Raw genomic sequence first — 12,880 nt, 5'->3', positions numbered from 1 at the left:
GCTCCACCTGAAATTCAGATCATTTTGTAAAGTTTTAGTTTTTTTTTTTTCCTTTGGTAATTCAAAAGGATAGATATAATTCTTTTTCTCCTGTTACCACAGTTTTCTTTTTCATGTGTGTTTGTGCTTCTAGTTTCCAGTTACGACTGAAAACAGAAGTGAAAAGCAACAAGAAAGGCCATTCTCAGGATATTTTAGGCTCAACCAGAATCAGGAGGTTTTAGAAACAAAATAGGGGCATTATGAGATAAGTTAGTGTGTACTTAGCTAACGGAAAATCAAATCTGACCCCAGCCTATCTTTGTGAACCGGTCACATAACTTCTCCCTCTGAATTACCTATTGGGTAACAACATCCACAATTCAGTTCTACTTTTGCCCAGCAGAAAAAGTTTATGAGTAATAATGTCTCGCTGTTCAGTAGGAATTCCTGTCGAGAGGTCTCAAAATAACTAATAACTCTTAGTTCACCAAAGAAGGAACTGAGGAGCAAAAGTTTTTCCGAATACTGGACCTTACATTCCTTGCTCAAGCTTATACTCTATTTCTGGGACAGAACACAGTTACCTTGTTTCCTTAAGTAGGTAATATTTCTACAAATTTTTCTTCAACAAATGGTTATATTTTGATATAAATAGTAACTGGCTCCTTTTCATAGTCACTCTCATACAGATTTGGTGTTAGCCAATGGCAGAGTTGCCAATGAAGCCTCAGCCCTTTCAGTCTAAGGCTCAGCATATTTCAGTAGTTCACCCTTCGCTGGCTCCCCTCCTACCATGGGCCAAGAACACAGTGGAGAACGCTGTGGCCATTGGTTTCTTCAGACTCACTCAGATATCATTAGAAATGTTGGAGTAAAAAAAAAAAAAAAAAAAGAGAGAGAGAGAGAGAGAGACAGAAACACACTGATTTCTGCTGTTGACTTTGATCTGTATTCATTGTTCAATGTTATAGTGCAATGGAAATGGCCTGGACCCAGAAGTCAAAGTTGAATGAAGAGCTCTGAGAAAAAATGGTCTGGTCAGGACAGAGAGATGAGATCCAGACCTGCTTGTGTGCCTGGACACTTCCTGCTTGGGAGAGTGATGGATTTCTCTGAACAGCAAAGATATTTGCCAAGAGCAATGACACAAAGTGTGGTCTCCAGGCTGAAAAGATCATGTGGGTGCAATGAAAGCTTGTGGATTTTTCTTTTGGATAATACCAGTTATGATAATACCAATTAACTGTGACCAACTCATCCTAGAATAGCTCAACACAACTACAGCAGGCTAAGGAAGATGTTTAAAGAAGAGACATTTAGATAATGTCCAGTCAAGTTTTCTGGCCCCGGAGGAGGAGAGCAAAGTTCTGGCTGCACATTGAAGATAAACACATATTTCAAGGTTTTGAGCTATATGTACATTTTGGGGATGTAAGATCTTAGGGAGGTATTCACAGAATGAAATCTATGTACCTGAAAAAACTATTCTTTGGGTGCTGAATCTGGCCCAGCTGATACTAGGTGATACTTCAGATGAAAAAAAGGGTGAACTCTGAAACTTAGTTCTGGACAGGGAAATGTTCTTGAAGCCCACAGCCTGCCATTAGGAAAATTCCCTTTTCAGGTCTAAGTTTCAACAGTTGAAAAAGAATAGTATCAGCTGTGCATGATCCTACTAGAAAGGAAGATAAAAATTAAGGTACAATAGGAGAAAAAAAAACTACTCAAGATAAAAGAATGTGCATCAAGGAGAAAAAAACTAGTCATACTGATAAGGACAGTTATTAAGGGAACATTACAGTAACTGATGGGACTGTGTCTGTTTTCACTAAAAATATGATGTTGTCAGACAGAAAGAAAGAACAAAAAACATCTGAGAGGATTGTACATAGATGCAAATAGCTTAGGTAGTAAAATGGAGGATCTTGAACATCCAGTGAAAGATACAAACTCATCTATTATGGAGATAGCAGCAGGGAGAAGGTCATTCAAGTGCTATAGGTATATAGAGAGTAGGAAAGAGAATATTAAAAGGACAGGTTGTGGAACAGCATTCTTCATTTTGGAAATGGGAAGAAAACAAGTTTGATCTATGTAAAATCAATCTTTTGAATTGTTTTTAAAAGAGTGCTAGCCAGGCAGTTTTAGGAATCTGTTAAAAATTCCTCAAGGTCAGATTTGAAGGCTGATAGCAGCCTCTAAATACTACTAGAAAGGGAGAAATAACAAGTTATGGGATGGGGAGGACTTTAGTTTCTGCACTACTGAATAGGTGAGAAAGGCCCTACCAGCAGTGGCTCAGTTATTCACGGAGGAGGCGGCCAGCAGGTTTTTTCCTCGTGAGCCAACATGCAGGGCTAGTGCAGTCCCTCCCTACTCTAAAAGCTGATGTGTGCCCATCATACAACCTCAGCACGCTTGCCCACATCTTCCAAGTGTCCAGATGGGCGGCCACCACATGTCTGACGGGCACAACAGATGCGTATAAGTCACACCGAGAGGAAAAAACAGAGTTTGTGGGAGCAGGAGCCACAGGGAATGGGTCATGGGCAGCCAGAGTGGTTCCCCATCCGGGTCTCGGTGTTGATCGGTGACTAGATTAGATACATTATCCAAACCTCTCTCAAGCTGAAGGTGCAGAAGCTGTTTGAAAAAGTTTCCCTCTGGAGAAAGAAGGAAGTATAGAAAGGCTCTGTGCCTAATGGGATGACTAAGTATCTGAGTAAAGGTTTTAGGCATAAACAGGGAGCCTGCAAAGATTGGGAAAAGGGAGTGAGCAGCCAATGTCATGTCTTGGAAGTATCACAGTGTAAGGGGAAAGTGAGAGCTGTCATGGGGCGAGTCGAATTAGTCGAAGTCATGAAAGCAAACAGCAAAATATGGGTTAAATGAAGTGGAGGAAGAACTTATCACAGGAACTCTTCCTCTTTTTTTTGCACAGCCTGCTGCATGATGCAGCAATGCCTGAGATATTGCAAAAACTAGCAGGATTGTGCTGACTTTTTCACTACATCCTCTTAGTTCCTCCTTAGTTCTAATTTTCTGCCAGTTTCCAAATAAGTCTGGACATAAAGTAAAAAAATAAAATGAAGAGCCTTTAGACATGATCAAGACTCGTCATCAGCTGACCAGGTGCTGGACTTCAGTTCCTAAGTCCTTTTTAGGATCTGACTCCAGACACCTTCCTCCTTTAAGCTCTCAGGAAATCCCCAACCCAGAAGGATTTAAAATAAAATGAGCTCAGGCTTACCAAAGTACAGTAAGGCACCTGAAAATGTAACAGAAAAAAAAGCCTTTTTGCTGCAATCAGGTACTATCTAAAAGTGCTTTTTAAAGTACTCTCCCTAATGCTAATTCATTTCTTTACCGATCCCATGCATGAGAAACACCTGCCTGAGACATGCTTTTCTGAGAAAGCTGCCAAAAAGAGCGTAAAATGAAAGCAAGATCTTCCCGCTGGGTCACCTTGCCTTCCCCGCCTTTCGCGTACGCGCAGATGCGGCACCGGCGGAGCGCGTGGCGCCCCGGCAGATGACTCACCGCGCGGGAGGGCGGCAGGGGAATACCGGCTGCTTCATACCAGGGAACCGTGCGCAGCCGTGACTCAAAAGGCGTCAGGTGAGGAGCCCCAGCCACGGGCCCACCCGCAGGTCGGCGCTCACGGCGGGCGCCTTGCCTGCAGCCACGGCCCGCGGGAGGGCCGCGGAAACCCGCGGGCACGAGCGCGAACGGCACAAACCCGGGGCTCTGCAGTCCGCGGAGGAGACGGCGAAGAGTGGGGCTGATGGGCGGTCACCACATCACGAAGGTGCTTCGTGAAGTCAATGAAGCAGGGTTATTCACTAAGTGCTGCAATATTGGAACTGACGGTGCTCACTGCAGCTAGCAGATCGGTTTAAAACAGAGAAAGGAGAGTGCTGTTTTACTCAGCAGGGAGTCACCCCCTGGAATCTCCTTTACCACAGGAGAGCAGCAGGCTCGAGAAGAGATTCAGCAGACACGTATGAAGGAATAGACTGGGATACAGCTTCTAGGGACCCTGGTCCAGTGACTGTGGATGCAGCGGAGGCAGTGGGGGATGCATCCTAGACAGCGGCAGGCTCACATGTTCTCCCTAAACAGCACTTTTTATTGCCACACAGACAGCGAAGTGGGCGAGGTGGCCAGTTGGTCTGACGCAGATGGGCGTTTCTAGGTCCTTGTGATCCAGATAGCTACAGCTTGGGGATGCTCGAACGCTTCCACGCAGCACAGGAGAGGCTGTGCTCTCCTCGAGCGGCTGTGCCCCTCTGCTCCCATCCGAGGCACCTCTGAGGACGTTAAACAGAAGTTCCTGCAACCGATACCTGTGAGGCCAGCTCTTGCAGTTTGCATCATGTAACCATTCAGTCTTGTGGTATTTCTGAAGTATTTCAGCCACCGTTCTTCTTTACCTCCTGTTCCAGGGAGCACGGCAGGGAAGAAGAGCTGCGGGGGGGGGGCGGGGTTCTGCAAGAAGTTCCTTAGTTTGTGTTATGCAAAAAATTAGACAAGATTATAATTATCTCTTCCAGTTTTTAAGGTTTCTGAACCATTTCATCTCTTTGTCTCTCCCTTTTGCTCCATTCCTTTTGCCCCACACCAGAGCTTCCCCCTCCGAGTGCAACAGGGCTGATCTGCAGTGGTGTCTGGTAACTAGAGCATCTCCTGTAGCCCCACAGGGACTCCACAGATGCTGCCTGTGGAAAGCACCTCAAGGGGTTGGGGGAACCACAGATGAAGAAAGGCACAAGCCAAAGTATGCTGTTGCTTGCTGGGCTGTGAAAGTGCCTGACCCGCTTCCAGTGCCAAAGAGCAGTGCTACCCACAGCAGTGGCCCAAGGCTCTTCCACCCAGCCAGGGACACCAGAGCCAGGCGATGGGGTAGTGTGCCCAGCGGCAGTGATCCCTGCAGCCACTGTGGTTTTCTGCTGGCGTTGCCTTGCACAGGACAGCGTGATCTGACAGACAGCATTGAGGACACACTGCTCTCTGGACATGAGCCTTTCCTTCCCACACCCTGTGAGAACTGAGACACAGTTCAAGCACACATAAATAAACATTATATTGTGTTTGGCTCTTGACGGCAAGGAAATAAGCTGAGCCCTCCAGAGCACATGGCTGAGAAAACAATTACAAACTGGGACACACACACTGAGGTATCCCATTCCTGCTCCAATGCCCATACAGTCCATAAAGTGGCACTGGGAACCAGTGCCTTGTGAAAGAGAAGGGTCACTGAGTGCAAGCAACTTTCCTTTATGCTGTCTCGATAGCTCCTGCAGATTGCATGGGACTTGGGAGGACACATGGCAAGGTGCATGAAACCACCAGCCCAGCAAAGCTGTGAGCGTCCTAGGTCTTGTGTGAGCTGAGACAAAGCAGGCGGGGCACAAACTAGTCTCTAACTATTCATCTGCTGAGCAGAGAGAAGGGATTTAGATCCAGACACCAGCCAGCTCAGCCAGGCACGGAGTGAACTGCTAGCTAGCGTCCTGCAAAAAAGGCATGTGTGTGCTAGATGAAGGCATGTAAGAGACTTTCAACAAAAGAAAAACCTGTATGCGTGTTATGGATAAGCACATGAGGCAGACCAGCAGGGCTGGAACATGTCGCAGGTCTCCAGCCAGCTTCTGTCTCCCTTATTGCCCTTTCAGTAGATATATCATCCTATGGCTTTGAATCACAAGCTGGCAGTGGAAAGGCTTTGGATTTACTGCCTCATGTCCTGAGAGGAGATGAACTGGAGACACTGACACTGCTGGGAAAGTGGAAATATTCTTTAATCCTTCTGACCTATGTTACAGTAATACACTGGTGTTCCAGTCAGAGATTTGCTGGATGCGGTGACTACTCAGCACTGGCTCATGTGTAGCACGGGACCCATTCCCACAAAAAAATCATCCTTTCCCAGAGTACTTGTTACCTGAGCCAGCCTCTAGCACTGCCAGTGGACTGGCTCAAGTTATTCCCAGTCTCTAGACCATCTCCCCTCCTCAGCACATTTTGGTAACAATGCAAGTATGAGAACCCTCAGCCTATACTACAGGCTTGTACCATTCCAGGCTTCCTGCCTGGTTCCTCTCCAAGCAAAGTTTGCCCTTAGAAGGGCTAACAAAAGAGAGGAACTGCTAATTCCAGTGTTTAGGTGGACTGTTCTGCTCAAGACAGGCACTGAATTTGATGGTCTCTCTCCCAACCACCTTAAGGAGAAGAGTCAGAACACAACTGAGCTCATGGAGCGGCAGTGGGGGGGACAAGGAGGCAATGCCACCGAGCCAGAGGGCACATGCCTTGTGCTATGAACATCCCTGTGCAGCAGCATGTCAAAAGAGACCTATCTATAGCCCCTATAAGCATAAGGAACAGCTTAGGAGAGCTGGCGGGGCCAGGGAGTAAAAGATACTGTATCGCGGTGAGATGGAGATGATAAAAACCATTCCTGAGACCTTGCAAGGAGAAGTGATTGTTTGGTAAGTGAGGTTAAGTAAGCAAACATAGGAGGACTTCATTTGGGAAGCCAGCCAGATGTGAGGAGCAGACAGAAGCTGAAGAGAGAAAAGCTCCATGATGGCTTTTGGATGAGGCTACCCCTTAGTGTCCTCACCATCAGTGCGAGGCTCTCCTTGCACACAAAACATAGGTCAGTGAGGAATGGTGGGCAGGGTATTTCCCCAGCTGCCTGCAGCCCCTGAAGCCCTTGCCTGGCTGCTGGCAGTGTTCCCTCAGAAATACTCAGGAGTGAAGCACAAAAAACCCTCAGTTTATCAGGGACCATTGGGAGTTTCTAGTCCAACCTCTGCTCAAAGTAGGGCAAACTGCCAACTTACATCATGTTGTTCATGGCCTTACCACTCAAGTTCTGAAAATATGTACTGGTATCTCTATAAGTACCAATTTGCATACTTAAGGCACCTGACCTTATAAATTAGATTAAAAATTGTGCATGCAATCTTATACACTTGGTTTATTGCTCAAATTTAAAAAACTCTAGTTGAAACTGCTTTGTCACTAAGAGTATGTGACTTCAGCTTAATAATGTCACAGAACAGTTATGAGAGAAGGACCCAGGAGAGCATATTACCAAAGATGAGTCATTTTTTTGAGCAGTCCAATGTTTCCTGTGTGTTCCAATGGACATGTTTCCTTGGAGTCTGACCTTTGCCTCATTTCATAATCATTCAGAGCAGAGGTGATGTTGTCTGCAACAACATTTGCAAATAAAGTACCAATAATATCACTTCTGAGAAGGTGATCTATCTTCAAGGTTTCTGGCATTAATTGCTTCTGTGAGCTGCTTGTCTCTGCTGTGATGCCTTTCCATATAGCAGCATTCTCCAGTTCACTGAAACCACTTTCTAAATATAAATAAGCCTTTTTCTGTTTAAACAAACAGAAAAAAATATATATATTTTATATATAAATTATATATATATAAAATATATGACATACTAATATGTATATATAATATATATCAATATAAATGTTATATATATAATATATAATATATATTATTATATAATATATTATTATTATATATATAACAAACAGAAAACTATATATTTTGTAATAAATGAAGTACTGTAAATATCAGTATTGCAAAATTTAGAAGAATAATATCAGCTGAAATATAATGGCTCAGCATGTAAAAAGTGAAAGTCTGAGAGAAGAAAAGTTCTAGCTAACAACAGCTGGAATGAACTGAAGTTTGCAGCAGGCATAACCTTTCCTTGTCTAAATTCAAAGTTTTCCTCTTTCCACCAGTTAGCTAAAGAGATGAATTTTCACCATCTCCAGTATGCCTTCTTACTGTTCCCATTTCATCTCCTGAGTGTCGTGGCAAACTGGCTTTGCGAACATGTCAGGCTTCTCAAATAAATGAAAAAAACCAGCTTTTCCCCATTGCCTGTGAAATCTGGAGGTGCACACAAAATGTAGCTCTGGCCCATGACCTGCTAAATGGGAGGGTTGTTGTGTAGCACCTTGTGTCCTTTTGAGGTTCAGAATATGCACGCGGCTGCTCGCAGGTGGCCGCACGGGGCACACGCAGCTGCTTCTGCCGTCAGGTGCCAGACGGCACAACCCGAGCCTTCAGCTGAGCCGTCAGCATGGATGTCACCCCACACACATGAGGGGAGGAGGAATGTTTCCAGCCCCATTTACAGATTTAATGTGATGCAGGAGGAAATACCACACCTCTGTTTAAGCTGTGCGTGCTCAGAGACACACCTCGAGGCCTCCTCCTTCCATGTCATTTCCTACTTCTTGCCATTCACATGCATTAAGGGGAAGGCTAAGAGAAGAAGCTACAGTCAGTAACAGAGCCACGTCGTAAAGCTGAAAAATATAATCTAACTGGAGGAGTAGATATGTCCATTGAATAAAACTGAGTAGAAAGGGAGTCAGAATTTCCTGAACATTTTTATCATCATTTAGGTCACTGAAATGAATACACACTGAAATGTTGTTCTTTTGGCAAGATGAGTTATTGACATGTTGTGGCCAAATATGCTTTCATATTTCTGTGGAAGAGCCAACTTAACTTCAAAAGGTACTTCTTGCTTGCTTGAAAAGACTTTTTTTTAGTAGAAAATGGTTCAAATTTTCCTGAAAACAATCCAGTGTATATATGAAAATAGCATTTGGCTAATTGTGCATGAGATAGTGAGAGCTGTTTTTCTGTCTGTTCAAAACCATTTACTTCTGAATATAGCTGTCATCAGTACCAGAGCCTAAAGAGTCACTCCGGTAGCAATGCCAGTGGTAAATGCATGGATTTGTCATATGTTTGCTGACTGCCTTGAAACCGTACACCCTGCCACAGCAGGTCACCCTGGAAAATGCAGGTTATATCAGATATAAATATGAAAGGTTTTCCAAGCTATTTTTCAGATGTGACTACTAGTGATGGTCCCCAACAAAAAGCATTTGCTTGGGTGGCTGCAGACCCCTTATGAAAAGCCCTAGCTGTGAAGGCAGGAAGGAATCCTGTTGTAAAGACGCTTGAGGGAGAATCATGTTTCTTTTCATTTATACGGAGAAGGTCTTCAAGGACCCTCCTCCAACATCCCCTTGCACTGGTGCCAGAGGGAAGCTCAGCCTTACTTGGGAATGTGCTGGCACAAGTTGCGATGAGCAAGGGACTGGGAACTGGACAGAATTGCAAAGGGAGAAGAAACACTCAACAGAAAGGGAAGGGCAGCTGGGACTGGTAACGGGGACTTGGTTTCCAAGTTGGCTTGGAAATATTACATATTCTCCAACAGCAGCAGACCAAACAGGCTTTGGCTGCCAGGCATATATGAGGGAAACAGATTAAATAACAAAGACATATAATAACTATTATTACACAAAAAAGTAAGGCATAACAGCTCAGTGACTGGAAGGGATCTTTCGGCCATTGGTGAATAAAGGCTCTTCAAGTTGTGTCTGCAAGGACCATGTTACACAGAAATAGGCTTGTACAGAACTAGTTCTGCAATGAGTTTACATATCAGTACTGTACACTGCAGTTCCTTCCCTCCTGCACCTCAGATGGGTGAGAGAATAAAAGACAAAGGGAAAAGATCTATGCTGAGAATTCAGACATCAGTTTTAAAGACTTCCTCTTTGTACAAAATGGTTTGTTTCTTTTTTCTTTTTGGGGGAGGAGCAAAAGAAACAGTGGCGTTGGCTTACTGTAAGTGAGAGTTAAAGAGGAAGGATATCAGTCTCTGGTATCAGTCCTGAAGGCCTCCTCCCTGCCCAGTGACATTGTCTGGCTACCGCAGGCTGGAGAGCATGCTTCTTTTCACACCACTAGCAGGCCTCGGGTTGCTCTCTGGCTCCAAAACATTTCAATTCAAAAGGAAGCTTAATAGACATCTTGCTGCCACCCCCTCTTCTCTCAGGCTTTGCACGCACATCTCCAAGTTTCTCCCTGTCTCATCTCTCATTGCTATTCATAACTGTTTTTCCACTGTACTGAGCTACAGCTTGTGCTTTATACAGGAGGCACTATCAGCATCAGGAGGGGTTCAAATAATGCTTTAAATGTCATCATTTGCTTTTTTTGTGTGTGTTGGAAAAACGATGCCTGGCATTATAGCCTGCAAGCAGGGCACCAGCCACTGTGCATAGACATTGTGGCAGTGTCCTTTCTCAGACTTGTGGTAGGGACTCAAACAAGGTCCCTATTTGAGACCATATTTATGGGTGACCATGACGCTGCTATTGCTTGATGGCTTTGATGAGGATCAAATACATACAGATGTTATCTCTTCCATACCTCGCATTGGAGCATCCACACCTCTCCTCCACAGAGCTGGCAGTCTCTTTCCAAACGTTCCAAAGTCACCTGCTTCCAAATACCGGCTGGGTTAACAACATGCCTGTGCCACCTCTCTGGTCATCAAGCACAGGCTTCTGACTCAGGCAAGGGCTGTGAGATAGCAGGTCAGCAAAGGCTCGTGGCGCAGCCCCTGGCACGCTGGCCGTGGGCTGGACACAGGGCTGGAGCTGCAGTGGCTCCTTGGCTCACTTCCTCCCCTGATGAGTCACCATGCCCCAGTATCAGTCAGCAAAACACTATTTCTGGCGGACAGCCTGCAGCAGTACTAGCACCCTTGTATAATGGATAATGGGCCACTCCCATGGTCTGACTGGATTTCTCAGGTGGTGCTGAGTACTGAGTCTAGGCAACATGCAGGATTTGTGAAGGACTAGTTTTCCCATTGCCCAAATGATTAGCTGGTGGAGATTTCAAAAATAGACCTCGCTTGGCCAGAAACAGAAATGAATACTATGGCTCCAAGTGTTTCTTTACAAAGAACATGCACAATTCGGCTTCCTTGAGCAGAAGCAAATGAACCATAGGAAGCAAAGTCCTCGCTCGTAGCTTCTGGGGTTGCCTCAGAAACAGCTAGTACAGACCCAAGGGAAGTTGTGTCCAGTCATATATACCTTCTCAGTTTCTGTCACGCATAGAGCCATATAGCCCTCCAGCTGATGCTTTGGTCCTTCCAAATCAGTCCTCTGCTCCCCTTGAGCTAGGTCTTTCCAGCTACTACTGTGAGTTTCTTTTACATATGCTCCTTTATCCAACTGCATATTTGCTTCTGTCATTGAGCCAGAAGAGCAACCTGCCAGTTTCATGAAGATCAAAATGAAAGGGGCTAGTGCTCAGCTAAGGGCCTCTTCATTCCCTCCAGCACTGTACACGAGAAGCACTTCTCTAATTTCTCTGAACTTCTACTGTAATTTTAACCAGGATGGAAGTTGGAGAAAGAGGCAAGCTCATCTAACCCCCAAACAAGAAAACCCTTATTTTGGCTTCTTCAGGTTGCTCTTCCAGGTCTTTCAGTATTTGTCTACTGACATTCTAATAGGATTAGAAAAGAAGGTCTTGATTTTAGAAGCAACCAAGACACTAGATTCCTACAGGAAACATGGAAAAGAAAAGCAGGAGAGCAGAGAGAGGGAGAGAGAAGTAGTGGCTACAGGAAACAGAGGGCAAAGCAGCTTTGACTTGTTTCCCTCCCACACATGTTGCAAAAACAAGACTTAAAACTAATCTTCCTTCATTAACAGAGTGAAAGAGTTCAGCATGTCTTAAAATGCTCTCTCCTGACCTGCTCCAATGGCAGTTTGCAGCAGGACCCTCTGTGAGGACAGCATTAGTCATCTGGGTCTCAGGCTGATCTGAAGACAAGACCTACTGAGCCAGGAAAAGATAACACCCTGCTGTCTCATTCATTTTCATCCGTAACCAGAACTAAGAGCAGCAGGTTTATCTGCCCCAATTAGGTTTTCTGTACAGATAGCAAAAATAAAACTACATACCAGAAGAAATTAATGCACAGAGATACTGACCATTGCAAAATCCAAGAGCTAAGCGCGGGCCAGCCTGTGGCAGAGCTTTCCTATCATCCCGTTTCCTTCCCTTCCCTGTGTTCCCCCAGCCTCAATTGCTCCATTCACGCAGCTGCTCTGGCAACCCAACTAGAGCAACAACCCTTCCCTTCGCAGGCTATTTTTAACCCAGTTCCTGACCTCGTTCCCCACGCAGCCACACAAACACGTTTACCTACACAACACAGGCAGCAACCAGTGCGGGATATGCTTGACCCAATATTGTTCCACAGAGACCCCCACTCAACTGCTGCCTGAGGCTCACCTAATAAACCGTCCTCAGCTATTAGAAAGTTCACAATGCCTATAGTAACGCCTGCTGTTTAGTGTGCTGAACAGCTATTTGTTGATTGCGTACCAACCCTTTGAAGCAATATTTATCACGCAGTATTTAGCACGTAGTATTTATACTACTCAAGACTTGTGGATGTGCTTATGAAGAGCTATTGGTTCACTCCACCAAACCTTATCACTCATATCCCGCAATACGCAAGCTGTAATTACTTTGAATAATCTGGTCAGGTATTATTTGCATAGTGTTAAGTTATGATAGCCACATAGCCTGAACGAATATGAAATAGTGAGACTGTTCCCATTCGCAGATTTCTGTGATGAATCATTTAACTGGGCAGGGGGAGAGAAGGAGGGGACAAAAAGAAAAAAAAAAATCTTAGCATTTTTCAGGTAGCAGTAAGAGACCTCTAGGAACCTACAATTCCTACAGTGATCTCACTGCTGTAGTATTCAGGCACTTGATAAGCATTTGCATATCTAGCCACTGTTTGATGGGGATAAAATTTAATTTTACAGAAGGGAAATTGGGGAACAAAGACTTTTAAAATCACCAACATCCTAATTCATTGGAAAAGCCAATTGCTACTGATCCCATGAATCTCATTAAAGACCAAAGTCAGCAGCAGCAGAACAGAAAATTGAACTGAGGTCTCTCAAGGCAAAGGTGAATATCCAAACCATTATGTCATCTCTCCTT

The sequence above is a fragment of the Rhea pennata genome, chromosome 2, assembly GCF_028389875.1.
Source record: "Rhea pennata isolate bPtePen1 chromosome 2, bPtePen1.pri, whole genome shotgun sequence".
In the NCBI taxonomy this organism is placed as follows: domain Eukaryota; kingdom Metazoa; phylum Chordata; class Aves; order Rheiformes; family Rheidae; genus Rhea; species Rhea pennata.
This window is presented reverse-complemented; position numbering follows the sequence as displayed.